This window comes from Paroedura picta, chromosome 7, assembly GCF_049243985.1.
Source record: "Paroedura picta isolate Pp20150507F chromosome 7, Ppicta_v3.0, whole genome shotgun sequence".
Taxonomy (NCBI): domain Eukaryota; kingdom Metazoa; phylum Chordata; class Lepidosauria; order Squamata; family Gekkonidae; genus Paroedura; species Paroedura picta.
The window spans coordinates 98,077,914-98,105,907 of NC_135375.1; the positions used below are offsets into that span (position 1 = coordinate 98,077,914).

At 44.8% G+C, this 27,994-nt stretch overlaps 1 long non-coding RNA gene across 1 annotated transcript in view; it reads left to right on the top strand.

Annotated features, from left to right (window-relative positions):
* The first annotated feature begins 679 nt into the window (after positions 1 to 679).
* The window catches only part of LOC143841868 (uncharacterized), a 61,980-nt gene continuing 34,665 nt past the window's right edge, over positions 680 to 27,994 (top strand). Inside the window, exon 1 of the long non-coding RNA XR_013232911.1 lies at positions 680 to 708. This is a non-coding gene — a long non-coding RNA (uncharacterized LOC143841868). The remainder of the gene's footprint in view (positions 709 to 27,994) is intronic.

Genomic DNA, 27,994 nt, shown 5'->3' on the forward strand with positions numbered 1-27,994 from the left:
AAATCTACCACCCCCTACCCTTGCTGCAGAATTATTCTGCTCAGCAGACATTTGGTTAAATAGACAATTAGATCAGTCACAAATAATCTAAATCAGGCATCAGTAAATGCTGTTTCAATCAAATCCTACCCTTTGGTATATGGCTGAGTCGTCCATAGAGACACCGCTGGCTGCCAGTCTGAATCAGAAGCGTATTTTTGCAGGTGTGGCTTTTGGAAAACAGGATGCGAACCATGGCTGATTCTGCACTTAACTTTGTTTTTTCTGTTGTGGATTCTGCTGAATTCAGATCGATTTGAACTCTGGTCTTCCTCTATCCCCTTTCCCAATTGAAACAGAAAGTGTGCTGTACTTGATTGGGGAAGCTCAAAGCAGGGAGAGTAACCAATCACAGCAGGAGTCTCTTTCTTTTCTTGAAAGGGGGGGGGGAGGACGATTGGAGACAGGAGGGGAGAGGGAATAAATCCAAGAGGCACATTTCTGCTGAGAGAAGTTAGGGCTTCTGGAGCACAGTCCCTTTAAGAGGAGCCTTGCAACCAGGAACCAGGAAGTCTTTGAACTGACAACCTGGTCAATCATGGAAGACTGCTTTGCTACAAGACATGGAGAAGGGAATTAATTCGCAAAAAGAAACAATCTGCACACTTCCTGATACCAGGTTTTCAAATATCAACGGTTATATCCACTTCTGGATATCACGGTAGAAAGGTAGGGTGACTCCGGATCAATCATGTTGCAGTGCATAGGAAAAATTTAAAGCGCCCCAAATCCAAGTGGAAATTGAATTCAGTGTAGACGGCAGGGATTTATTCGGACTGGGAGTGGGTAAAAAGGCCCATGCAGACTAATCACTCATAGTGTTGTTGAAAGCTGTGGTGGAAACTGAGCTTTACGGATGCTATCAACAATGACTGTTACACAGAACTTTTTACACTAAACAGTTATAGAATTATAGAAATTTAACAACAGGATATGGATTAAACTTTGTTTAAATCAGCCATTCTGTAAAATGTGTGCGGTTGGGTTTCTTCTTAAATGGATCTAAACTTGGAAGGAAGTGTGGAGTCCTAACATCTCTGAATGTGAATGCAAACTCGTGTTTTCCGCTTGTTCTTAAATGCTGACGTTGTTAAGAATCCGTCCAGTCAAAGCTGAACTAGATGCCATGACAAGTGTGCTGCCACCAGCCCAAACCACCACTCCTCGTTCTTCTTTACAGCAATGTCATCCATGCCTTAACATTATCTTATATTCTAACAGGCAAGTATGAAGCCTGTGCAACTCCATCTTTGTTACATGCTGGTGATGTTGCCCTGAGTTTGGGGGAAGAATTGTGTTTGGCTGCTCCCAAGAGAAATCTGCCCTCTCTCATGCTTGTTAGCAGAGCTTATCTTCAGAGTCTGGGCCGCTTATTCCCCACCAGTGGATGCCAGGTGCAAGATGGCATGTTTCAACTTAATGCTTAGGATAGCTTAACTGACCATTTCTTGATAGTCAGCAGATAGGGTATAAGATGGCTAGTTTTAGCTATGCATGTGGTGTCAGATTCTGGCCAGCTTCTCTCTGTGTCTGCATTCAAGCCCCTGCAGAGGTAAGCTTAGACTGCATTTTCTGTAAGTTTGATGCTTTATTAAAAATCTCCTTGTAAGCAAACTATTGGGACACTTGGATTAGTCTCGGATCGAGGTGCCTTCAGAAAATTTGAGATGTAGAGTAACAGAACATTTTGAAAGTACGTAGTTATGAGTTACCTTTGTGGATGAGGCACAGATCCAGACTCACAATGCTTCGAGGTTTAAAAGAGAGATAATTTTTACTGGAATTATTATTTACAGGAATATATCATACCCATCGGCTTGAGTCTTCTTACTGAAACAGAGTCCTAAAGTGTAAAAGGTACTTACAAAGAAAACACATTGCAAGCCCCTATGCTTGGCTCAGGCAGACTACATGGATAAATCCACAAATGGAGAAAGCAGAAAGCCTTAATGGAGGATGCTGTTCCTTGCTTCAGCAGAGTACACATCTTCTTCTCCTGAAAAAAGGAAGTGGGTGGGAGCCCCCTTTAAAGAAACCCTCAGGGCATGTGCTCAGGGTTTTCTCCATTGCAAGCTCACCTGTGACCACTTGATGCACTAGTGAGCACACAGGTACAGCTCACTACAGCTTAACAATAGCCCCTCAAGGCTGATTTCACCAAATTACTTGCCGATTGCAATTCCAACACAAACCAGGATCTTGCGTATAATTCCCTTGGAATTTCTGTGAACCTGGAATGGGGGCCATCTGCAAATACTTATATCTGTGGATCAGGAGCACCTTTATTTGATTTTTTCTCCAAAACTTGAAAGACTCTCAGGTTTGCAGAAAAATCTGCAATAAAAGGGGGGGTGGGGGTGGGGGTGGGTTGGGAAAAAAACACCACAGCTGTAGTGAAGGAGGGGGAGAGGGCTGGGAGCAGTAGCTTTGGAGATGGGCAGCTGAGAAGAATCTTCTTTGCCCCCTCATGCTTTCAGCAGCTGTGTCTGCAGTCTTGCTGGTTAGAGGCAAAGTTTAGGGAGGGCAACTCTGGTGGCATGCAGGAGGAAAGGATCCTCCTCATCTACCTGCCGACCTTTATAGCTGCCACCTGAGCCATCCTTCCTAACCTTTCCCAACACCTTCTAGTTCGCAAGACTTCAGGGAGCAATGCTAGAGGTGTGGCTGACAGTGCACTGTTCCATCTGCAACATTTTGTTGCAGGTCCCCTTTGTACCTTTCTGTATTTCCCCCCTGCTACTTTGCATAATCGAAGACTACACCAGAAATAGACAGCAGAGAATGGGGAAACTGGAACGGCCTGGTCTGGAGACAAGTAAGTTCTACTAGATGTCTGGAGACAGGACTTAAGTCTAGTGGCAACTTAGAGGTCAAGAGGTTTTTGAGAGGATAAGCTTTCAAAAGTCAAAGAGCCTTTAGTCAGGGGGGAGGCATAGGGCTTGCAGCCATTATGTTCAGAGGCTGCTGTATAATGTGCTCCCTAGAGCCAGTTTGGTGTAGTGGTTAGGAGTGTGGACTTCTAATCTGGCATGCCAGGTTCGATTCTGCACTTCCCCACATGCAACCAGCTGGGTGACCTTGGGCTCGTCACAACACTGATAAAGCTGTTCTTACCAAGCACAAATATCAGGGCTCTCTCAGCCTCCCCTCCCTCACAGGGTTTCTGTTGTGGGGGGAGGAAAAGGAAGGCGACTGTAAGCTGCTTTGAGCCTCCTTCGAGTAGAGAAAAGCAGCATATAAGAACCAACTCTTCTTCTAGACACAACTGGATCAGCCATATTCTGCCAATATGAACTTGAAGATTTGGGAGAGGAAGTAAGCTTTCCAGTTTTGTTTTGGGATAATGTCGAAAATTGTCAAAACTTGCCTCCTCCTGGTTCTTTGGGGTGACATTGCAGAGGGAGATCCAGTGTTGTGTAATGGCGAGAGTGTTTTCTTAGGATCTGGAATACCCAAGTTTGGATCCTTGCTTGGCCATGGAAGCTTGCTGGGTGACATTGTGCTTGTCTGGGGGTGGGGGGGGCATGCAGAAGAGTGCCAGCGTGGTATAGATGTTTGACCACCTGGCTAAGATCTGGGAGACCACTCTGCCATAGAAGCTTGCTGGCTGACCTTGGGCCAGTCACAGTTCCCTGAGAGCTGTTTACATATTAGTTCTCTTAGAGCTGTCTCAGCCTGACCTTATCTCACAGGATGTCTGTTATGGGGTGAGAAAGGGCAGGTGATAGTAAGTCCCTCTGAGATGCATAAGGGTGACCTTGGGCTAGTCACAGTTCTCTTAGAGCTGTTCTTGCAGAGCAGTTACTTCAGAACTCTCTCAGCCCCACCTACCTTGAGGGGAGTGGAAGGGAAAGGTTTTTGTAAGCTGCTTTGGGCCTCCTTCTGGTAGTGAAAAGCAGGGTATAAAAAACCCAGCCCTACTTCTTTAGCTTACTTGGCCTTGCCGAGTTGTTGTAAGAATATAATGGGAAAAAAAGAGAATATAAACCACTTTGGCCAATCATTGAAGGAACAGCAGGATATAAATCAATTAAATGAGCAATCCCCCCCACTCCCACCCCCTCAACACCTTGTAAAGCAGAATGAAATGTCCTTTTGGGGTCAGGAGCAACAGAAATGGTAGCTAGGCCAGCCTGCCCCATAGCAGCAAAACGGAGAGAGATGAAGCACAGCAGGTGGGGGACACTGGTTTGACTGTTTTGAAAAGATGAGGAATAAAGCAAGGAGGAGTAATGAAATCCCAGTAACACCAAAATAGGAAGTTTTATTTAATTAACAAAGTTTATATTTATTTAATGTATTCTTTTACTCTGCTTTTGGTCCAAAATAAGCTTTCAGAGTGGTTTACAGCAACTGAAAACTAATATGGGTATTATCTGAAAGGTGATTAAAAGATGCCCGGAGAGAGAGGTGGTGACATCTGTCTGCAGGTGTAATGTGAAGATGGCTCTCTGTTTCTGTCTGGCCTCAGGAATGGCACCTGATAATTGGAAGGGGTTACTCCGGTTACCATGGTAATAGCGACGTTCCTAGGAGAACATTGCCCTACGTCTCCCTTGGCTTGGTCTTGACTTAGGTGATGGCTCATATAATCACATCTGATTGGCTAAGCAGCATTGTGATGTCATCGCCATCACTATGGGATCCCTGATTGGTTGGAATTACTGTTTTGAGTCAGAAGGCAATTCTTGTGGGTTTTTAGAATGGTTTTTAAAGCATCAGTCAATTGCATGAGAGAGTGAACAGGGAGAGCTATAAGGGAGGATTTGAGGGAACATTCTGCTTCTGAATGTATTATTAGATGCAGCCCTTATTTAATTTTGATTTGGAAAAGCTTAATTAGTGTTGGATTTAAAGTTTATGGTGATGCAATTTTTTTTTAAATCATAATCTCAATTCTTCATGGGAGATCAATGATAATTGCCTTATTCTTTCTAGATGAAACATCCAAGCATTTATCTTCCTAACATAATCATAGAAATGTATTCATTTAATTTTCCCTTCTTCATTTTAGCTTGTTTTTTTTGTTCTTTCTGCTAATTAAGGATGGGTCTTCTCATGCTATTTTTAGCTTCTATTTGTATAGGTAATCCTGCTACATTTTCCTGTTTTAATTAAATTTTGTTGAATAAGAAGTGATTTTATACCATGTTCCACGTTCAATCACCAATACAATAAAGTTAATGCAATGCCAGGAAAAGTTTTTAAAAAAGAAATGAAACTGCTTATTTCTGCCCACCGTCCTACTGATTACGTGTGCTGTTGGCAGTCAGACCCCCCTGCTCTTATTTAGGAGTAGCTTATAGACAACATGCTGCATTTAATATTTAAATATAATCCATTGAAATATTATTTAAATATTAAATACAGCATGTTGCTTGGCCAAAATGACACAAAATAGGTATTAGCCAGATCATAAATACAAGCACCCTGTCTGGTCCAACAGGATACAGAAATGGATGCCACCCAGAGACAAACCTCCAGAAACAAATCTGAGCAGATAGTTTAGAAAGCATGGGACAGAATGGCTGACCAATTGGTAACCTCCCCCACCCCAAGGAGCTGCATACTTTAGGACAATAGGTCTCCCAAGAATCTGTGACTTATCATGTCAAACTTTAATTTATTTTCCCTTGCATATTTACCATAATTTAGCATTTAAGTTGGTGCAAACTTAAATGGACTTTGAGTAATGGTATAAGACAGGAAGGCCTGGAGGATCATTGTCCATGGGGTTGCGATGGGTCGGACACGACTTCGCACCTAACAACAAAAACGAAGCAATACTTAAACATTTTTTCTTCTAATTGATAGTTTCCCCTATCCAGTACTCAAAAACTCATATCTCCTAAAGTCATTGTCCAACTCTGGAACACTCATCAAGCCATTGATTTGAGATAAATATGTTTGCATAGTCTCGGGTAGCATTCTGCTCCTGACCAGTGTGTGCTTGGATCCCTAGCATGTATAATCATGAATGCTATTCTTTGGAATTGTACATGCAGCATTTTATAGGTTGATGTAAACATGGATTTATGTTTTTTAATGATACATGTCTAATTATATAATAAAAATGCCATTTATTTAAATTTTTGATTTGGAATAACAGTCATGTATAAGGTAGGATGAGCTTCTTGTGGTGCAGGGTGGTAAGGCAGCAGAAATGCTGTCTGAAGCTGTCTGCCCATGAGGCTGGGAGTTCAATACCAGCAGCCGGCTCAAGGTTGACTCAGCCTTCCATCCTTCTGAGGTTGATAAAATGAGTAACCAGTTTCCTGGGGGGTAAACGGTAATGACTGGGGAAAGCACTGGCAAACCACCCTGTATTGAGTCTGCCATGAAAATGCCAGAGGGCGTCACCCCAAGGGTCAGACATGACCTGGTGCTTGCACAGGGGATACCTTTACCTTTACTTTTTTTATAAGGTAGGATAGGCCATTGAGGTAAAAAAAAAAGTCAGTTGCAAACTTGAACCAGAGCAATTTGGGATCCCATGGGCAATCACTGGCTTCCTGCAGTTGCTAGGTTGAAAGTCTTGACATGGTACGAAATGTTCAATCCATTTCTCTATGTGACCATGTTGAGACCATGGGGGACCCACACCTTAACCGCAGACTCTGGCAAAACTATCTTAAGAGTTCCAAACGTTGCATGGCAGGATGGAAGAAAATCAGAGAGAAGTAGCTGATGTGTGTGATAGGTTTCTTAGCTAAGGAAGATGACTGACCTTTCCTTAAATAGGACACTTAACCCATGACTGCAAGCCCTTAGCATTTCATAATATGCCTGCACATTCCACGGACTTGTTTCAACAGTTTGCCTGGAATGTATTTATGTTTTTGTTGGCATCTGAAATCCAGGCACAGATGAGCACAGGATGCTGCACCTCATTTGGGACCCACGTATCTTTGTTAATCAACTTGTGCAGGAATCTCTCTGCTTTGCCAGCTCCTGGCTATTATGAATATTTCCGAGTTCCTTCTCCTGCCAATGCAATTGGACCAGGTAACCAGAAGGCAGAGAACCAAAACAAACTTAATGCTGGTAAGCAATGGAATGCAGTACTGCGCTGCTGTTGACATGCAGCGGGTAAATCCTGAATTCTATTAAATATTTTGTTAAATTTCCCTCAAAGCGCTATTAATATTTTCCCCGACGTGCAATCAAAACACTGGAAGGTAAGTGAAGTTGAGCAGATGTGACTGTTAATTTATTCAATGACAAATAAAATGAAATGCAGCATTAATCTGATAGCCCAGGTGAGCCATAGTACTTAACCATGGCTGTGTTTTACGGATGCCAATGAGACAAAGACAACAAAAAATCAAGGATAAAAAAGGCCATGGCTCAGTGGCAGAGCATTTGTTTTGCATGCAGAACATCCCAGGTTCTACTCCTGGCATCTCCTGTTTTAAGGGTCAGGTCATCGATGGTTTGAAAGACTTCTGCCTGAGATTCTGGAGAGCTGCTGCGAGATGGCGTAGAGCAGGGGTAGTCAACCTGTGGTCCTCCAGATGTCCATGGACTACAATTCCCATGAGCCCCTTCCAGCGTTTGCATAGATAATTCCCTGGCATAGAGATCACTAAACCCCACTAAGCCCCAACCTAAAGCTTGGTGGAAGAGCTCTGTCTTGCAAGCCTTGCGGAACTGCGCCGGTTCCACCAGGGCTTGGGTCTCTTCCAGGGGCTCATTCCACCAAGTAGGGACTGAGAATGTCCTGGCGTTGGTTGAGGCCAGACATATTTGCAGAGTGGCGCACTCTATGGGGGACGAAGGCAGAGAGGTGGTCCCTCAGGTACACCAGCCAGACCATGGATGGCCTTAAAGGTAAACTGCCTTGTAAGGCAGCTCCATGCTTTCATGTGTCCCAGATCTTAACTGGTTTTGGAGTTACAGCCAGAGGTAGTTTATCTAATAACACATGTAGCATGTGCTATGGGCCCTGCAGTCCAGGGTCCCCACAATGCTGTATGGTTAGGGGGTCTTCACACTGTGATTGTTAGGTCTTCATACTTACATAGCTTGTGAACTGCAAGAACAAAACAAAGGCAGTATGCATGCTCTGTTAGTAATTGAGCATGTGCATCGCTCATTGAGCATACGTGTGGACTGCAACCTGCATAACTGATCGCCAAATGGCCTAATCATGATTCCTTTGTCTAGTGTATTGCTGCCAATTGGTTACACTTAGAGGAAAGCCTTTTAAATATTTATTTATTTATAGCAGCAAAGAAATAGACACAGGGGGGTTCCCAAATCTGCATGCCAACAATAGGATAACGTAGTGTTAAATACCCTTTTTTTGGAGCCTGGGAGAGATGATGCCCTTATGGGTCAGGCCAATAACCTGGGGTCTCTTCCCCCCATGTCATCTCCCAAGACCATCCTGCAGCTCTCAGACCAGCCCACCATAAGCTGCTGACAGGTCCCAAAAACTGCTTGCATGATTGTTTACATAAGCAGTAGCAACAAACACTTCTTCCATTCTTCCTCCAGACTTGAGATAAGAACAATTGGACACCAGCCATAATGTAAACATTGCTTCTGTGTGTGAGCTTATCAAAAACCACATTCCAGAGAGTAACAGACTGCTTTCTATGCCTGGTAAGACCCAAAGACTTGAACGAGGACAGCCAATCCCTACTTACTATATGATCAATTAGAAGGTTGTAATCATTTTCTTCACCACCAGGCCATCATAACATTGAAGATATTTCACTAGTAGCTGTCTTGGACGTGTGTGCGCTTCTGATAATTGTGGCTGGCATCTTCAGAGGTAGGACATGCATCCTAGAATCATAGAGTTGGAAAGGGATATCATGGGTCATCTAGTCCAACCCCCTGCACTTTGCAGGACACTCACATCCCAATCGCTCATCTACTGTAACCTGCCACCCCTTTGCCTTCACAGAAGCAGCCTCTCCATCAGATGGCTATCCAGCCTCTGTTTTAAAAAATTCTAAAGATGGAGAACCCACCGCCTCCCAAGGAAGCCTGTTCCACTGAGAAACCACTGTCAGGAACTTCATCCGGATATTTACGCTGAATTTCCTTTGAATTAATTACATCCCATTGGTCCTGGTCTGTCCCTCTGGGGCAAGGGAGAACAATTCTGCTCCATCCTCTATATGGCACCCTTTTAAAGAGTATCTCTGAAGGTGCCAGCCACCATCCTAGAGAAACATCAGGGGCTAAAACTACCAGAATATGGCCACAGAGCTCAGAAGAACCACCACAACTGGTATAGAAAGCATTTGGGACTCTGAATTATGATGAAATAAAGATTTCATGGGGGCCATCATAAGTTGTAGAGGTCATCTTGCAATGGGGAGAATGAAGCAGAAATGGTTAAACAGACCTGACATCACGGAATCTTCACCGCCATTATACCCACTGTCAGTCTTAGAATGTTCACGACATTCCAACTAATGAGATGAAGGGAACATTCCACAGCTGGAATAAAACCCCTTCCAGTTAGGCTGCAGGGCAGGAGGAACTGTGCTCAGCTTGGGAGGAGCGCAGTGGCAATTAGAAATAGCTGCTTGCATCGGTGTGGGTTTCTGGCCTGCCATATAGAACTAATGAACACTTTTGAAATGTGCTTCCCTTTGACAGGAATGAAAATAAGTGTCTTTTAGGCGGGCAGAATCTATAATATGCAGGTTGTACACCGTTCCTGGGAGAAAAAAAAAACGGCCTGTTCCGAGCCTGCAGAAAATTATCACCTTCAAATAAAGGTTAACATTTTCCATGCAGTGTTGAAAGTTCTCAGATGTCAGTCAACTGATTGTCAGTAGAGGGTCAGGGAGATCCCCGCCCTCCTTTCCACCCAAATGAAATGGCAGTGGTTAGTATTAGGAAAAAGCTTCTTGCCAAATGCCATTCTCCGCTATTTTTGTTTCATAACTCTTCCTGACTCATGGCATATGTCTCAAGGCTCAGCCAACCAAATCAAACCATCAAGTTGCAACCCACAGTGACCCCAGTAAGGGGCTCTCAAGGCCAGTGAGAAGCAGAGTTGGTTTGCCGTTGCCCTCCTCTGCAGGGTCTTCCTTGCTATTCCTTGCCACCTTCCCTCATCCTGTATGATACCCCTTCCCAGAGCAAAATCAGGAGGAGGCTAGATAATTGCCACAGAACCCAGCAGCCTGACTGAAGCCAGCAAACTGGAATGCCAACTGGCTAATCAGAAGCTAGGTGGATTGTCACAATCACTATGAAAAGGGCCTTATATAGTGGCTCTCAACCTAGGGGTCGGGACCCCCTTGGGAGTCGAACGAGCCTTTCACAGGGGTCATGACAGGGCCAGGGGCTTGGCTGTGGGGAGCGCCATCCACACAACATCCTTGCATGTTAGATCGAGATAGAGCGTTCGTCTGTCTGGAGCAGTGGAAAAGAGCGAGATCAGCATGGTGAGTCAAGAGGCAGAACTGAACTGAGAAACCCCAGAAATAAACCAATTTATAGACAATCATGAACCATGGGATCTTCATCCCATTGGTCAGTTTCGGTTTAATTTCTGTGAAAGGACACTGGCATAATTTTATGGTTGGGGGTCACCACAATATGAGGGACTGTATTAAAGGGTCACGGCATTAGGAAGGTTGAGAACCACTGGCCTAATAGGTGGGCTATGGGAGGGAAGAGAGACAGAGGGAAGGTGCTTCATAGCCGGCAGCTTGGAAGAAGCTTGACACAATACTACTAGACAGATTTTACCTTCTTTCACCTTCATTTCTGTTGCTACCTTCTCTCCCATGTTGGACTGGGAAGATCTAAAGGCCTCTTATCTCCATGTGGTTTGTTCTCATGGGTTGACCTAAAACAGGGGTAGTCAACCTGTGGTCCTCCAGCAGTTCATGAAGTACAATTCCCATGAGCCCCCGCCAGCAAACACTGGCAGGGGCTCATGGGAATTGTAGCCCATGAACATCTGGAGGACTACAGGTTGACTACCGCTGACCTAAAACACTGACAAATCCATGCAATTGCCAAGGAGCTAGGCATTACTTACACACTGAGGAATCACATAGCACATTGAGGAAACACATTTCCTTTCACCCATTCGCTCTCATTTTCATCCTGGCTACAGCCCCTGCTCTACATGACTTTTGTCCAGGATCTCCAGCATAGCCTTTTTGGGTGGTCAAGGTGATCTCTTTTTTTCACCAGCAGAAGGAGAAAACCCAGTTGGCTCCAATCCATAAAGACAATGAGCCACCTAGACAAAGGCTATTCAGTGTGTCAGAACCGTGGTAGAACAATGGTCAATGTCATAGCCTCAATGATAAAGGCATTTGTTAATGCATTCTGATATTTTCCAGAAACAAGATGAAGGCCAACACTCACCTGCATTTTAATTCTTAAAACTCAAGTCAGTAGGGAAAGTTGACCCATGATTACTTTTGGTGCCTACAAGAAGAATCCGTGGATGGCATGTTCTTCTGTTTGCCAGAAGCAATTCTGGAACTCTTTCTGATAAATGCAGGAACTGCCAAGCTACGTCCTAATTTGATTTCAGACTTTTGAAAGCTTCTGACCCTTGCAAAACAGAGTGGATATGCGATTGGCATGGTCTATGGACTTTCAGTTTTCCAACAAAAGCAGCATGTTTTTTTGAGCAGCGGGCTTCATAGGAACAAATGGATGCCAACAGACTGGGTCTGCAAGAAGGAAAAAAGGAGGTTGGTTGCCCACAGTAGAGAAGGCATCTCTGTTAGCATCTGAATAATCACCTGTCTGCATTTGCATAATAATCTTTCCAAATTTCCATGTAAAGGAAATAACCAGCCCATCCACCCCAGCTGTCCATAGATGGTCTTGTAGCCCCTGAAGCTCACTGCCTCTTATCTCATCCATTTGTTATCCTTCTTAATGAGTCATCAGATTGCCTAAGAGACCAGAGAAGCTCTGTTCCATTCAGCAATCCACACGGTGCATCTGTCCCTCTCTCAAATCCATCTGGGATTGCTGGTGTAATTAGTTTCTGGGACAGCTACCTGTACATATTGAAATGTAAAGATCCTTCTGGCAAAAATAACTCTAATTCTTTGGCCCTGCTCATCATAGCTTTGTTTTCTAAGGCAAGAAGCCAGATGATAATGGTGGTATTATTATTATTATTATTATTATTATTATTATTATTATTATTATTATTATTATTATTATTATTTATAATAAACACCAAGAACTGTAGTTTCTATGATAATAAGATGTTCTCGGATTAGGGAGACTGCCTTTGGGATGAAAAAGCTATTTTGTTAAACTCGCGAATGCATGAAAATTCTAAGAGATTAATGTACCGAGAGAAGCAATTACAAATCGAATGTAAATAAGGTAAATAAATAAAATTTGCCGAACTCCTCTCTGATTGCTGGAGTAGCCTCAGTTTGCATTTGGAGAGAACACGTTAATTTGTTTATTCTGCAGAGCGGCCATAATTCCGTGGTTGATGTTCTGAACACTGGAAATGTGATAACGTGGAAGATCTGTAACGTGAGTGATTCAACAGCATGTGAAGAATATCCCACCAGTAACACTGGAGCACATTTAGATTAGGAACTTTCTGCTTTTTGTCAAATAATCTCCTCCTGTGTCGTGATTGGCTCGATAGGAGACTTCCTGCTCCCTTCAGCACACTTCCTCCCTGATTGCCTCCATAACAGAATAACTGCATCGCACCTTACAAAGTTCACTTCTCTTCTTAATCAAACTGTTCTGTTCTTTAAGCAGCTGGGAAGTGTTCCTCATTTGCGTACTTAAGCTCTGCCAACCAGAAGGAGATGACTAACGGAGAGCTCCCATCCCCTTACTCCAAATTGCTACTATGTATTTTCAGGCCTCAGGCCTGTAGTAGCTCTCAAGGCTAATTGTTTATATCTCAAATGACATACTTCCTTCTATCCATTTGGGATCATTTTCAGTAAGAAGGGAGAAAAATGATTCTTAAAGCAGAAGCATTTTTCTTCTTCCTCTTCTTCCTCCTCTTGAAGTAGTAAATCGTTACAATTAGATTTCTGTCTGACCTTACTCCCTGATATCTTGTGGTCCTCCTGAGGCAGCCATTTTGTGATTTTTGCCCTTCACCCTATGTCAGAATTCCATAGGCCCGCAGTCTCAAAAGACTGGGGACTCCTGGCCTACAACACAACCGTGTCCCATTCACCTCCTTGGTCCATCCATTGGGTTAGGTCTGGGAAATCAAGGGATCAGAGAAAGAGTGAATATGCATTGAAAATTATTTACATTCTTGTCACTCGGGAATTTTTCTTTGCAAATTTGGATAGCATGACATTTCAATGCTCAGTGGGAGAGACGGACATTATTTGTCATCATTTATGGCTGATTCTGGGTTAAGATAATAGCTATCCCCGAGTCAGTTTTTAGGACAAGTGTATTATTGGAGAGAACATGAAGTCGATTAAGGTTCTGAAATAACTTATGGGAAGTTCCATTCTGCTGAATTGCCATGTTGCTTCCTGTTCTTGCTGCAGCTGGAACGGAATATATTGCACAGATGGTGCCACTATGGCATGCACAGAGTACATCTGTTCCTACTTGGCGCATACTCACACAATGAACGCTGTCCATATCCTTTGGCGCTAATTGCATATTTCTCACCTCATAATAATCTACTCTCCCTTTCAATCATTTTCAACCTTCGTAGAGACTTTTGACTATTCCCAGTGCTGGGCAGTCACTGGAGTGACTTATTTAGTTATTAAAATGTGTTGGAAATGGAAAACCCATCTTTCATTATAACAACTTGGGAAGTAAGTCGGTGCATTATGTAGAATAGGAGGACAGAAGAATCCTGGGCCATACCACTTCAGACTACATGGTGGGAGTCATATTTTTGAATGCTTTTCCCTATAAAAATCACCATATATGGAAAGGGCTATATTTTACCATTCTTGACTACTTATAGTGTCATCATCATCAGTTTTATTTACAGTCAAGAATCACCCAACAAAAAGCATAACAGTACAGATTAAAATCAATCCATTCTAAAAGGATATTTGTTCTTCTTTACAAATACTAACTATAGTGATTTCTTTTCCTGCAAGGGAATGTTCACAAACATAACCCTCTCCTGCAGCCTAAAGTGGTAAAACCCAAAGTTCTGGCATTGCAGTCTATCATTTGATTCTGTCTAAAGAGTGGATTAGTTATGCCACATCACATAGATCTGAGTTGGAATGTTCTATCTTCTCCACAAGTTTAATTGGATGCTCTAGTACAGGGGTAGTCAACCTGTGGTCCTCCAGATGTTCATGGACTACATGGCAGGGGCTCATGGGAATTGTAGTCCATGAACATCTGGAGGACCACAGGTTGACTACCCCTGCTCTAGTAATCCCCAGGCTTTTGGCATAAGGGTTCCCATGAGAGTTGTACTTCCTTGAATCAATTACTTTCTTGCATTGGAGCTCTCCTTGGTCCTGCAGAAGTAAACATTCCCCAGTCCTGACCCTAACCTACAAACACGTCTGTTTCCCATGTCTGGACATCTTCTGCTCAAGGCCAGCTGTTTTCAGGCCTTGATCGAATACCTCACTGGTTCATGGCCAGACTGCAACAAGGCATTAACTAACAATTACATATTTTACTTCTCAGCAGAGTTTTAGTAAGGCCTGATTCATATAGAATAGAATTACATGGAATCAATGTATCCGTGACCTCCTATTGCTGCATTAATTTGCTGTAGGCTGTGTGTACCGTCTTAGCAATCGGTCTTAGTAACTACAAGCAACGATAATTGCCTTATCTGCTTATGAAACTCCCTCCACCTGAAAAAGAATTCCAGTTCTGTTACTCTGGTCAAAAATGTGGGATCATTTCTGTGCACAGCATAAAAGCAGAGTGACGACAGTAGGGCCGGTCCTTAATAAAAGCAATGTGGACATGAAACTACCCCACCCCCCAGCATAAAATAACTGGACTGGAATTGATCAGCACAATCCATTCTGAAATGGTGTGATTACGCTATGGGGAGAAATATCTGTTTTTACGGAAAATAATGTGCACTCCCTAGGTATTCAATTAGCAGAGCAAGAAAAATAGTGCTGAGAACCAGATTGTCTTATAAGATGTATGTGAAAACATCAAACAGTAAGCCTATGTTTTGTTTTGTTTTTACAAATGTCATTGCATTAAGTTTTCACAACATTTTCAGTTTGCACTTGCAGTAAGCAAATTAAAGATCTTGACACAATGAAACGGTTGGTTTTTAAGGTCTTGAAATTGGCTGAAAAATAAGGGAGATATTGTGATGCAGTGCTGGAGAATCACACTTGCTGCCTGTGGCACTACCATACGGAGCATGGCTCACTAGTGAAGTGTGCACCTCTTGCACATCCTCCTTGATTTCTACATCTCATGTCTCTGTGTCCTTTGACCATTACTTCCGTAATGGATTTCCGTTGCATATCTTAAAGAGTTTCCCTATGGCTGCAGTATAAGATGATTTCACATCAAAAATACCCTTGTATCTGACAAAGTGGGCTCTAGTTCTCAAAGGCTTATACCATAATAGATGAACTCTTTTATCATTCTCTTGGTCCTGGCTGTTCTGAATTAGTCCCTCTGTTTTTGTTCAGGAGGAATCAGAGCTCTCCACTGAAATGTGACAGTCTGCTGCCCCTTGCTTTTCATGGTCTTCTGACTCCACTTATAGGCCTATAAGCCTTGCAATCAACGTAGTATATAGAACTGGTACAATTATTTGTACCAGGAACCTACTAACCACGTAGAGATCCTCCCAATATGCATGGCTGCTATGTTGCATGAACTAGTGCAACACACATTTTTATCACACATGCACAACCCTGGTACATGTGGAGTGGCCACTGGATTCTCCAGGGTTTGCAGTAACGTGGGTTGCATGATGGTACATATGCATGTTGTCCACTAGGTTTCATGAAACAAGAGACTGCTCTTGATGAGGGTTCTTATCTCTCTGGTGGGTTGTTATATCATTTATTTATCCTATGGCATATGGCATATGATCCAAGGAGATCTAAGAATTGTCTGGCAGCCAGGCAAGGAACATTCAGTTGTTGTTATTATTTATCACATGGCATGTATGTAAGAGCTGAGGGCCCTGCCGGAGTTACCAGCTTTCCACAGGGCCTGTAAGACAGAGCTCTTCCACCAGGCATATGGTTGAGGCCGGGCTGTGGTCCCGGAGTTAACATCAAGGTATCCCCTAGAACCAATGAGATCAGGACCCTCGCTCTTAATGAAAGAGCTCCGGACTGCAAGCTGGATAGGGGAGAACATAGGGGGTTAAGTTTAATGAATTGCCGTCTTTTATGTCTGTTAATGGTTGTTGTTATTCTTTTATTGTAAACCACTGTGAGTCTTTGGGAGCGGCGGTATATAAGTTAACATAATAAATAATATAGCCAGGAGATCCTAAGATTATCAGGCTGCTAGGCAAGAAATGCTCGTAGGTGATTTACTATGGCTTCCCTCTGCCCCTGTAATGACCCTGGTAGTCTCCCATCCACATACTATGCAGGGCTGATCCTGCTTAGCTTCTGAGATCTGATGAGATTGAGCTTGCCTGGACTATAGCTATTTGCCAGTATTTGTTATTAGCAACAGATATAATTGCAGGATTTAGTAATCTTGTTTTAGACTCTTTTATTTAGTACTGTTGTCCAGTAGTATTATTACATTTGGTAGAGACAACGTCTGGGTAAGATGCCCCGGCTTGATTGCTGGTAGAGCAATCCTAGGTGTGTCTACTCAGAAGTCAGTCCCATTGAGCTCCCTGGGATTTGCATCCTAGTTAATTGTGCTTCATCTGGCCTTCCCTGCTTGCCTCCAGCTCATCTGCTCTGACAGCTGATCAAATATATAATTGATGATGATATGGCTACAGAAACATACCGGGCACAGTTCAGACTAAAAAAAAAAATTAAAAGGGATATAGGGATTTACATTGCTAATAATACCTGCTCATTACATTCTAAAAATATGGCATAAATTCCAGCCGACGAACACAGGGAACGGCCACAGCACTTTGTCAGGGTCACAGCATAACATTAATTGGATGTGATTATACATTGAGGCATTTGTGCCTCGTTGGGAGAATTCCATGTACCAAACTCTCGTCGTTCCTTTTTCCCCCTTTAAGCAAATCAGACTGGCTCGCCGTATTGAAAGAATTCCTAATTGGAGGAGTCGTTGGCAAACAGACTTTCATCTTGCTGGGGCCACTGAAAGAATCCTTTTTGTTATCATGGCCAGATGTTACCGAGTTTGGCATTCTATTTTCTGGATGTGGCCTAGCTTCTTATGCACGCAGACACAACTCTCTGTGTGTACGTGGGAGAGGATTCTTACTAACAGTACAGTGACTCATCCCCAGGCACTGGACCACAGCCATGCACCCATGGTGGTGGGAACACCACCATAGACCCAGCAATTTATATGCAAATAAGACTTCTCTGTGTCTCACAGTGAAATAAACCATTGCCTGCCCTGACCTTGATAGCCCAGGCAAGCTCATCAGATCCCATCGGATCTTGGAAGCTAAGCAGGGCTAATCCTGGTTTGCATTTGGATGGGAGACCTCCAAGGATTTGGGTGGTAGTTTTTTCCAAGGAACACTAGGGGGGGATGATGTGTGTTGTGTCTGTGCTCCTGCTGAGGACCAAGCTTGAGGTCTGAGGCAGGATTGTAATCTTGCAGTGCAATTGGCCAATGCCCGGCTTTCCTTGCCTGAAGGGAGCCCAAGGGATAAAAATAAGAGGACAAAGTTTTGTAGGAAACAGAGATGTCCCAAAAACTCAGGGGAGCAAGGACTATAGGGAGCTGAGTTTCGAAGTTGGTGTTCTAGATCTTCAGATCTTTGAGAAATTGCCTCAGGCAGTGGTTCTCAACCTTGGGGTCGCCTGGCCCCTTCTGCGGGGTTGCCAGGTTGGTGGCAGTGGGGGCGGAGCCATGGCACTTGCCGCCTCCATCCCGCCTCCAGATTGTTGTGCTCTTGCGCGTGTGCATGCCACCGCAGTTGGGATTGTAGCATTACTGCAGTTGAGAACTGCTGGCCTAAGGTCACCCAGCAGGTTTCATGTGGAGGAGTGGGGAATCAAACCCAGTTCTCCAGATTAGTGTCCACTGCTGTTAACCAGTACAACATGCTGGCTCTCAGAGTAGGGGTCAAGTCCAGTAGCACCTTCAATATCAAGATGATTTCCAAGGGATAAGCTTTTGAAGGTCTATGTCTCTTGCCAGTTTGGTGTAGTGGTCAGGAGCGCAGACTTCTAATCTGGCATGCCGGGTTCGATTCTGTGCTCCCCCACATGCAGCCGGCTGGGTGACCTTGGGCTCGCCATGGCACTGATAAAACTGTTCTGACCGAGCAGTGATATCAGGGCTCTCTCAGCCTCACCTACCTCACAGGGTGTCTGTTGTGGGGAGAGGAAAGGGAAAGCGACTGTAAGCTGCTTTGAGACTCCTCTGGGTAGTGAAAAGCGGCATATAAGAACCAACTCTTCTTCTTCTTCTTCTTCTTCTTCTTCTTCTTCTTCTACTACTACTACTACTACTACTACTACTACTACTACTACTACTACTACTACTACTACTACTACCAGGGTTCTCCTACTGGTATTTGACCAAGTGATCTTGGCTCTCAAAAGCTTAGACCCTGAACATCTTGTTGATATTTTAGGGGCTGCTGGACTCGAACCTTGCTCTTCCACGGTAGTGCAGCACCCCCCACCTGAAACTTCCTCCAGAGGTCCAGCTCACATCATTCCAACTGTTATCCCAGCTGTTCATTTTTTTTCAATCCCCGATCGGTTTGCAGCTTGGTCCCCAACTGGATTCATTTGGACTGGGTTGCTATCTTGAAAATATTGCTGGCACGATAAGTTGTGACAAGAATGCGCTCGTATATTATTGTGTTTTTAGACACTTTAACAACCGTTCAGGTTTTATTGAGTCCCTTGGAGAGTTGGTGATATATATATTTTTTTATCACTGTGCTTTTATTACTGTCGCCACTGCTTTAATTATGCTCAGCGTGTTATAATGTGCTTGGCTCTCTGGCTCTGTGGAGTATTTATTTAAGGCTTTATTGAGATGACAGATTGCTAAGGCGGGCTGTGACTGCATTGCTTGTTGGATTGGGTGGGAAGGTCGTCAATGGCCTTGGAGATCTTCACTGGAAAAGCAGGGGGCAACAAGCAAACACACTCTGGGAGGTAGCTTAGGAAGAGAGTGACCCTCGGGCCACCAGCTCTGGGTTGGGAAATACATGGAGACTTTGGGGCCGTGAACAGGATTGTGAGTGGGGAGAGACCTCAGGGTTATGGCAGGGGCTCATGGGAATTGCAGTCCATGAACATCTGGAGGACCACAGGTTGACTACCCCTGCTCTAGAGTCCACTCTCCAAAGCAGCCATTTTCAAATGGGGAATTGATTTCTGAAGATGAGCTATACTTTCAGACTGGCATCCCTAAACCCTGAAGTCCATGAGAGTAGAAGGCTATAACTCTGGTTAGGGTGAGGCTGTTCATGTTATACTCATGTCCTTTCGTATTGTTATTAAGAGTCTCCTTTACATAAGAAGAGCCCTGCTGGAAAGATCCATGGTCCATTTAGAACAGAATCTTGTCTCACACAATGGGCAACCTCTTCCCCTGAGGGTCAACAACAGGGTATAGAGGCCAAGGCCCTGACGTTGCCTCCTGGCTCTGCGATACAGAGGTTTAGTGTCTCTGAATGTCAAAGCTCCCCCCCCCCATAGTCACCATGTCTAATAACCATTGATACTTATCCTCCATGAATTCCTTTGCCCTTCCCCTTATGACCTCAGCCCAACATAAGCAAAACAAAACAAAAATACAGTGACACCTTAAAGACCAACAACATGAATTTCAATATGGGCTTTCATGAGTTTTCAACAAACATGTACGTAAACAATTTTTTGGATTTGCTGTTAGTGTTGTTGTTGTTGTAGTTGTTTAAATTTAAATTTAATTGGTTCATAGGTTTTGGATGTCTGTCTGTGCCAGCCTTTCTCATCTTTTCTACCATTGATAAACCCCTGAAACATTCTTCAGCCTTCGAGAACCCCCAGAAGTGCAGATTATGGTTGGGAAGCATAGCTGTGGACATGCCCACATGGGGGCCCTCACCTTCCAACCCCCTCAAGGCCCATGAATTCCTAACTTTGCTGAGTATAGAGAAAAATTTCCCCAGCTGAAGGTCAGGAGCTAACTGAGCTGTGACACATGAAAACTCATATTGTAATAAATGTACATATTTGTTTGTAAAGTGATGTTAGATTCCTGTTTTATTTTGCAGCAACAGGCTAACATGGCTGGCCCTTTGCTACAGCCAAATACTGTGCATTGATCAGCTGCCTTATCGCCACGGGCAAAGAGGCTGTGAGTCGAACTGGCAGGTGATCAGGCATTCCTGACTTCAATACTGGAAGCTAAAGTTTTTGTCTGGTCTGACCACCTATCTTGTTCCATTCTGGCATAGCAGATGGAGTATTCAAAGAGGCCAGAGAACTGGGCGCACTATTGTTATATGAATGCACGAAGCGGCTTAAATACCAAATCAGAGCATATCTGAAGGACTATCTCTCTCAATATGTCCCCCAGAAGGCACTACACATGGCAAACATCAATTTGCTGCTGATTCCTTCCCCCAGATTCCTACTCTATTCCTAGAGCCTCTTGTGGCACAGAGTGGTAAGGCAGCAGGCATGGAGTCTGAAGCTCTGCCCATGAGGCTGGGAGTTTGATCCCAGCAGCCGGCTCAAGGTTGACTCAGCCTTCCAACCTTCGGAGGTTGGTAAAATGAGTACTCAGCTTGCTGGGGGATAAACGGTAATGACTGGGGAAGGCACTGGCAAACCACCCCGTATTGAGTCTGCCATGAAAACGCTAGAGGGTGTCACCCCAAGGGACAGACATGACTCGGTGCTTGCACAGGGGATACCTTTACCTTTACCTTTTTACCTACCCCCAAGGATGTGCATCTGGTCTTGACCGGAACCAGGGCCTTTTTGGTTCTGGCTCAAACTTTGTTGAGTGAGTTGCCTGTTGAGATTCAGGCCCGGACGGAACTGTCAAAGTTCCACAGGGACTGCAAGATGGTAGTCTTCCACCAGGCCTCTGGCTGAGATCAGGCAACCTGAAGTTATATTGGCCTCCCTCCACCTCTTTCTTGGCTCCCCCTATGTTGATGTCATCTCCAGTCTGGAGTAGCTGGTGGAGGGTGCGAAGGGGTGGGGATGAAGTTTTAAATTGTATTTTATTGTATTTTGCTGTAATTGCATTACGGTAATTGGTTTTACTGAATGTTTTATTGTTGCGAACCACCCAATGCCTATATGGGGAGGGATGGTATACCCATTAATTATCATCATCATCATCATCATCATTATCACCGATTTATTTCATTGTAGTCTCTCCTGTCTGGCCTCAGCTGTCCAAGAACTCGGGCAGAAAAAAGTGTCTCTCAGCCCTTGAGGTCCTTTAATCCCAGCTGTGATGGCCTGAACCAGGGACCTCTTATAATCTGCCATCTAGCTCTAGTCCTTCTTGGGCTAGGAGCCATGGTGTTTCCTATTAGGTATGAGCACAGAGACAAGGAGAATGGACGCAGGCGGAATCTACAGCAGCTTTTACAGAGGTGGAAGTCCCATCTGGAGTTTGGGAAGATGCTGGGACCAGAACCAATAAATGCATGATTTGTCAACACTCCCTCCACAGAGCCGCCCACGCTCTTCGCAAGTGATGGTGGACGGTTTAGACACCGCGTTAAAATATTTTCCTTCTCAACAACTCTAATGTACAAACAGCGGCGTCTGCACCAGGTCCAAGCTTCTGCCTGCCAAGGTCAGCAGGAGGTCGTTGGGAGAGAGCCGCAGCCTTCCAAGCAGGCGGAACGACACAAGTCTGCCCCTCGAAAAGTTGCCAGCCAAGAGCGTGCTAAATAAGCCATGAAGGGGGGAGAAAATTCATCTGGGCAACCCTGGATTTTTAAGATTGCTATAGCAACCCAGCTCTTTTCCGCCAGAGAGGTAAACTTGCAAACTGGAACAGACACCGCCAAAACCGGCTTTATTTTCCATTTTCATGCTTCTCTATTCAAAGCGCCATTTATAATGGGGCTAAATATAGACCGTGTCGGGTTCTGGTGCCAAAGGAGCTGACTTTACCCAGCACTTAACGCCTATAATTGCTCTCCAGCTAGGAAACCCACAGCTGTCAGATGAGTTAGAATTCCCACAGTGAGGAAAGGGGACAAGGAGTTTCAATACCTTTGTCTCCTGCGATGACAGTCCAAGCTCCAGTAGGAGGAAAGTTCTGTAGATGCCAAAAAACCAGAAAGAGCTCCCATGTAGAGTTCCACGAGGACAAAATAGGGCCAAGCCATTATTGTTATGCATTACTGTTTTGCATGTTATTTTTTAATTGTTCATAAACTTATTTTAGTTATACCCGGGTTTCGTGAAACCCAGGTATTTATCGATGGCCTGGGAAGGGTTTACCAAAAGGGTTGGGAGTAAATTAAACGTTTAAATATTTTTAAAAATTTGTTAAACTTGTATTGGGTGGTATGACCATATATGGTCATGTCGACCTGCCCTCCCCAATGGCCAATGAGGGGGAAGGAAGAAGAGGGGCCCTGAGTGGCCATGCTCACAACTACACACTTCCCAACTGTATTCTGTACGATTGCGCCACTTCTGGGGTTTCTTGAAGCCTTAAGAATGTTTCAGGGCTTTCTCAATGGTAACAAAGTTGAGAACGGCTGACTTATACCCTGCTATGATGGGTCCCCTACACACTTCTCCACTCTGAGGTCAGTTTTCTCCTCCAAAAATAAATCGTTGTGCCGTCAGAGCAGGCACAGAAGCTTGCTACGTGCTACATGAGAGTATGCCTCAGCATATGTTGGAGAAAGGCTGGCTCCCTTAGAGACTCACTGGACACTGGAAGTGCTCATCTGGACCAGGCCCTGCTTTGGAAACATAAGAGGCCTCAATGGATTTTATCTGGCCCTCTGCTCCATAGAATCGATTAAGGCCCTTAGTGTCAAGGAGCCAACTGTATATTTAACATGTCTGTATTTTATGCATGCTGCTTTGTTTATCTCCCTGACCACCGCAGCCTGACCACTGATAAAGGCAGAGATGCCAAAACGCGTCTGGTCAGGGGTGGCATTAGTATGAATGTGAACATGGATTTTAATTTTAAGCCTCGGGTTTTTAGTTTTAATAAATATTAATATACAATTTTACAACACGTTTTACCCTACAGAGACTTGAGCACACTGTCCTTATTTTGACCCCCTTTTTTTGGGGGGGGGGGTTCTTGACTTGGGTCAGGGTATTTTCTCCTTTTTGTTGTGGATGCATAGAGCCCACCAACACTTTCCCAGAAAATAGGCAGGGTAGGTGGGGCTTTTGTTCAGCAAGTCTTTTGACTGGCCACTGGCAATTTGATTGGCTATGCATATTTTAAAAAAAATGTTGCTTTGACAGGAGATGCTACCATGGCACAACGCTCTTCACTGTGTGACTGAAGACAAGCCGAGGAAAGCATTTGGAGCTGATTGCATCTCCTGAGGACTCCATTTTAGGATAGCCATTTGGGGGCTGTACCTACTATGCGGTGTCAGATTTCCAAAGATGCTCACAGGCTCAAAAAGGCTGAGAACCTTTGCTTCGGGATAGGCATGCACACTGAATAAAAATACGGTACTTTTCAGATTTGCTGGTACTTTTCAGATTTGCTGGCTGACAGTGAATTCACTGGTTCGGATTCAGGTAAATCAAAAGTCAATGGGAAATTTTGCCTTTTCATCTGTTCCATGGTTAGGCTGGGTGGTGGTTTAGGGTAGAGGCACCAGAATTGCCACAGAGCTGTGGGAGTCTCTCCTCAAAAGAACTCACAAGTTTCAAAAAGATTGGACTTAGGGGGACCCCATTTGGCTATCATTGTTTCCTATGGTGGGAAGAAAGAGATTCTCTGTTCTTGTGTGTGCCCCCCCCCCCACCCTCTCACCAGCTTCCTGAATATATGTCTGTAAACTAAATGAGGCAATGTTTCCCTCTCTGGTTGACTGGAAATGCTTGTCCTCCATATTTGAAAGCCTCTTTACCCTAGTTTCTTGGCCAAGTTGCAGGCCCACAGCCAGAAATATACTAAGGACTAAAATTACGTTGAAGAGGCACTGGAAACCACTATGAAACTGTGGGAATATAAATAACTAGAAAGATAGCCCGCTGTAAGAGGGATACAGCAGGCGCTAGGAACTCACCAAGCAGGGTGTCCCGCGGCGACAGCTGTCTCCGGCGGCTCCGTGCGCTGGGGGCCGCTGTCCGTGGCGGCGGCGGCAGGGAGGGCCGCGGCGGCGGCGGAGGCAGGGAGGCGGCGGCAGCGGCAGCAGGGAGGGCCGTGGCGGTGGCGTCAGGGAGGCCCTGGCAGTAGGGAAGGCCACAGCGGTGGCGGTGGCGGAGGCAGGGAGGCACCGGCAGCCGTGCTCCGCGCGACTGCCGGGGGCTCTGTCTGGTGTCAGGCCGCCGGGGAGGGAGCCCCCAGCAGCCGAGCTCCGCGCGGCTGCCGGGGGCTCCCTCGGGTAGCGTCCTGATGCAGCGAGAGGCGCTTCGCGCCTCTCGCTGCATCAGGCTGGGAGCAACTGCGAGCCGCGCTGCGCGCGGCTCGCAGTTGCTGGGGCTGGGAATCAGAGGGACCAATTGGCAGGCGCTTCGCACCTGCCGATTGGTCCCTCTGATTGTCTGTCCAGAGGAAGGGTCCAATTTGGACCCTTCCTCATCACGGACAGATCCCACCTCAGTACCCCTTAGCGAATTATTTAGTCTGCGGCGCCCGCGGCGCCACGGGCAGTGTTTAGATGGTAGTAAAAAATTGTAATGTTGATGATGTTAAATTCAAACAAATGAAAAAGGGCCAAAGGCTTATAAAATATTCCGGTAATATCCAGCCAAAATACCAAAAGCTAAATATAGCTTATTTACTATGGGGCACAACTTATATATTTCTCTTTGTATTGCCTTAAGTTAGGAGACCCCAACCTTTTTTGAATATGGGCACCTTTGGAATTCTGGCACAGTGGTGGACACAGCCACAAAATGGCTGCTGGCCTTAGGAGGAAGAGCCAGACACAAAATGGCTGCCATGGCTTACCTTCAGTTGTACAGTGAAGATCCTTGGGCTGTGTTGGCAGCTACTGCCAAGGCAATTTTAAAAAAACCACTGCACAGCCAATCAAAACTCCAGTGGCCAATCAGAAGTCTTGCTGGCTCCACCTGGCCTCCCTCATTTTATAAAAACCCTTGGGGCCATTCCGCACAAAAAAGAAACCCAGACACCTGGCCGTGACTCTCCCAAAGTTGCTGTTAATTGTTATTATATTATAATTGTGGTTTTGTAATCCTTTGATGTTTTATTGAAAGTTGTTTTGATGTTATAGTCTGCATAATGTTTCATGTAAGTTATAATGTTCTGTATAAACCGCCCAGAGCTGCAAAGAAATGGGTGGTATAGAAATCTAAATCAATCAATCAATAAAAAAGAAATCTGTGTTAGGCCAGTGCGATGGCGTAAAGCTAAAAAAAAAAGCGCCTCCTAGAATTCCTCACCTGCTGGTTTATCTGCTGCTGTCTAGTGCTTCCTGCCATTTTGCATGCCTGCTTGAAATGGTGCAAGAAGGGAATGTGCTATACACACTCCTCTCTTCCCTCTGTCAATCAAGACAGGCAGCCAATCACCTTTCTCCCTCTTTTAAAGGGACTGCGAGCTAATTTTAATGACTTCTGTGTTTAAATGCATATGCATCTATTCATAGATGCATAGGGCTCCTTTTACTGCAAGCCCTCTTGCAATCCAGAGCCTTGAAGCTTTAAAAAAATGGGGGGGGGATTTTTATTTTTTTGTATGGGGAAGAGGCATACTTTATGAGCAAACTGGTGGGGATAAGTTTATTTTGTGCTCTGTCTGGTCAATTGTGTGTCTATTCATTGCTCCAGGCAGTTAAAAAAAATAAAGCCCTGTTCCAGGTCAAGAGGGAGGGAGGCGGGCTCGAGGGCAGGCACTAGAGCTGGAAATCTTGCTACTTCAGTCACTTTGGTAACGCACGTGTCTTGTGCCTTGCTGGTTGCTCTCATCCTGCTAGCGTTACATGGCAGGGTTAATCCAGTTTTGTGGATTCCCCTGCAAGTGCTTTAAAATGAAGGATGTAGCAGCTGGTTTGCAGATGTAGTGCTGAATGTTTATGACGTCATGCAAAACGCCAAAATTATGGTGTTTGCAAAAGATAAGACTCCCACTTCTTCAATCGGGTGCGGAATGGCCCTTGGCCAGCACCAGGAAACTGTTTTGGGGAGCCCTGTCAGGCACTGTGATGGGGAGCCCTGTCTGAAGTAAAAAGCTTTACTTTGTTAAATCTCCTCAGTATTATCAGGTAGGGTAAGGTTTCCAGTTCTGTGAAGAACTGAAGGGATTCTCTTGAGAGTCTCGCTACACTTCAAGATGCTTGGTGTGAAAGCCATGAAGTTAAATTGCTATAAAATAGATGTAGTTTCCATGTGGCTTTTGTTTACTTTATACCTTCCCAGTGGAAAATTCAAGGGAAAGGCCCAGCTTAGTCCTGTGTGGGAGAGATCCTTCCACAGCCGACCCAAACAGACCCGGGGTGGAATCTAACTTTATCTCAAGTGTTGTGTTTCATCTTGGGGAAATCTGGTTTGAATTGCTCTTTGCTCAACACCAAGAGTGATAAGCATGTAATTCTTTTCCTCCTAATTTCTTTTTATCATCAAATAGATCCTCTGTAATAAAAGGGGGGAGGGGGGAGGATCCAACTTTCACCCCATCCCTTCTCATCTTTCCCGCCTTTGAACTGTGGAAGGAATTAATTGGACTTCATAAATGCCTTCCAATCTTGAGAACCAAGAGGCCTGCTGCTTCAAGAAATTTATCAAGTCCTCCTCCGAGGGAAACATATTCCTAACAAAAGAGGCTGTAAAGACACAGGGTCAAAGTTGACTCATTCCCCACCAGAGAAGCGTGATAATTATAGTTTGGCGAGGGTGCTGAGAATTCTCAGTTAGGGAGCCGTGACCTTCGCCTCCTTCACAAAATTACAATCCCCAATGTGTCCAGCGGAGAAGGAATGACCATTAATCCTGTTTAAGTAATGATATATTACGAAAATAACTTAAAGTCTGCTATGCAGGCTAAGCCCTGAAACAGCGTTCTCTTCCATACCGTTCATAATCAGGCCATGTGCGAAGGGTCGATGTACAATGAACTTTCAACAGTCACCCTTCCAGCAGCACAGAACAGGAGTGACTGATACGACCCGCTGTCTCTCTCTTTCTAGCTTGGTGCTGTGGTTAAGAGTCGCACAGACTCTAATCTGGAGAACCGGGTTTGAATCCCCACTCCTCCTCCACATGCAGCCAGCTGGGTGACCTTGGGCTAGTCACAGTTCTCTTAGGGCTGTTCTAGAGAAAGGGCAGGCGATTGAATGCCCCTCTGAGACGCATGAGGCCTGGGCCACAGTTCTCTTAGGGCTGTTCTCGCAGAGCAGTTAGTTCTCTCTCAGCCTCACCTCCCTCACAGGGTGTGTCTGTTGTGGGGAGAGGAAGGGAAAGGTGTTTGTAAGCCGCTTTAGGACTCCAGGCAGTGAAAATGTGCTTCTCTCTCTAGCCTACCTCCCAAGGCTGTTGTGAGGATACAATCATATGCTATTCTGAGCTTCTTGATGAAGGGATAGGATAAAAATCCTGGGAGGCAACCCAAAAACCCAATGTTTTGGCAGCTTCACAGGGGCAGGAGGTGGAAATGAAAAAGAATGACTTGCCTAAATCTAGATGGGGAGCTTCGTTATACTGTCACAGCAGAATAAAACAGGTGTCTAGTGTTAGCGTAAATTTATTTTGTTAGC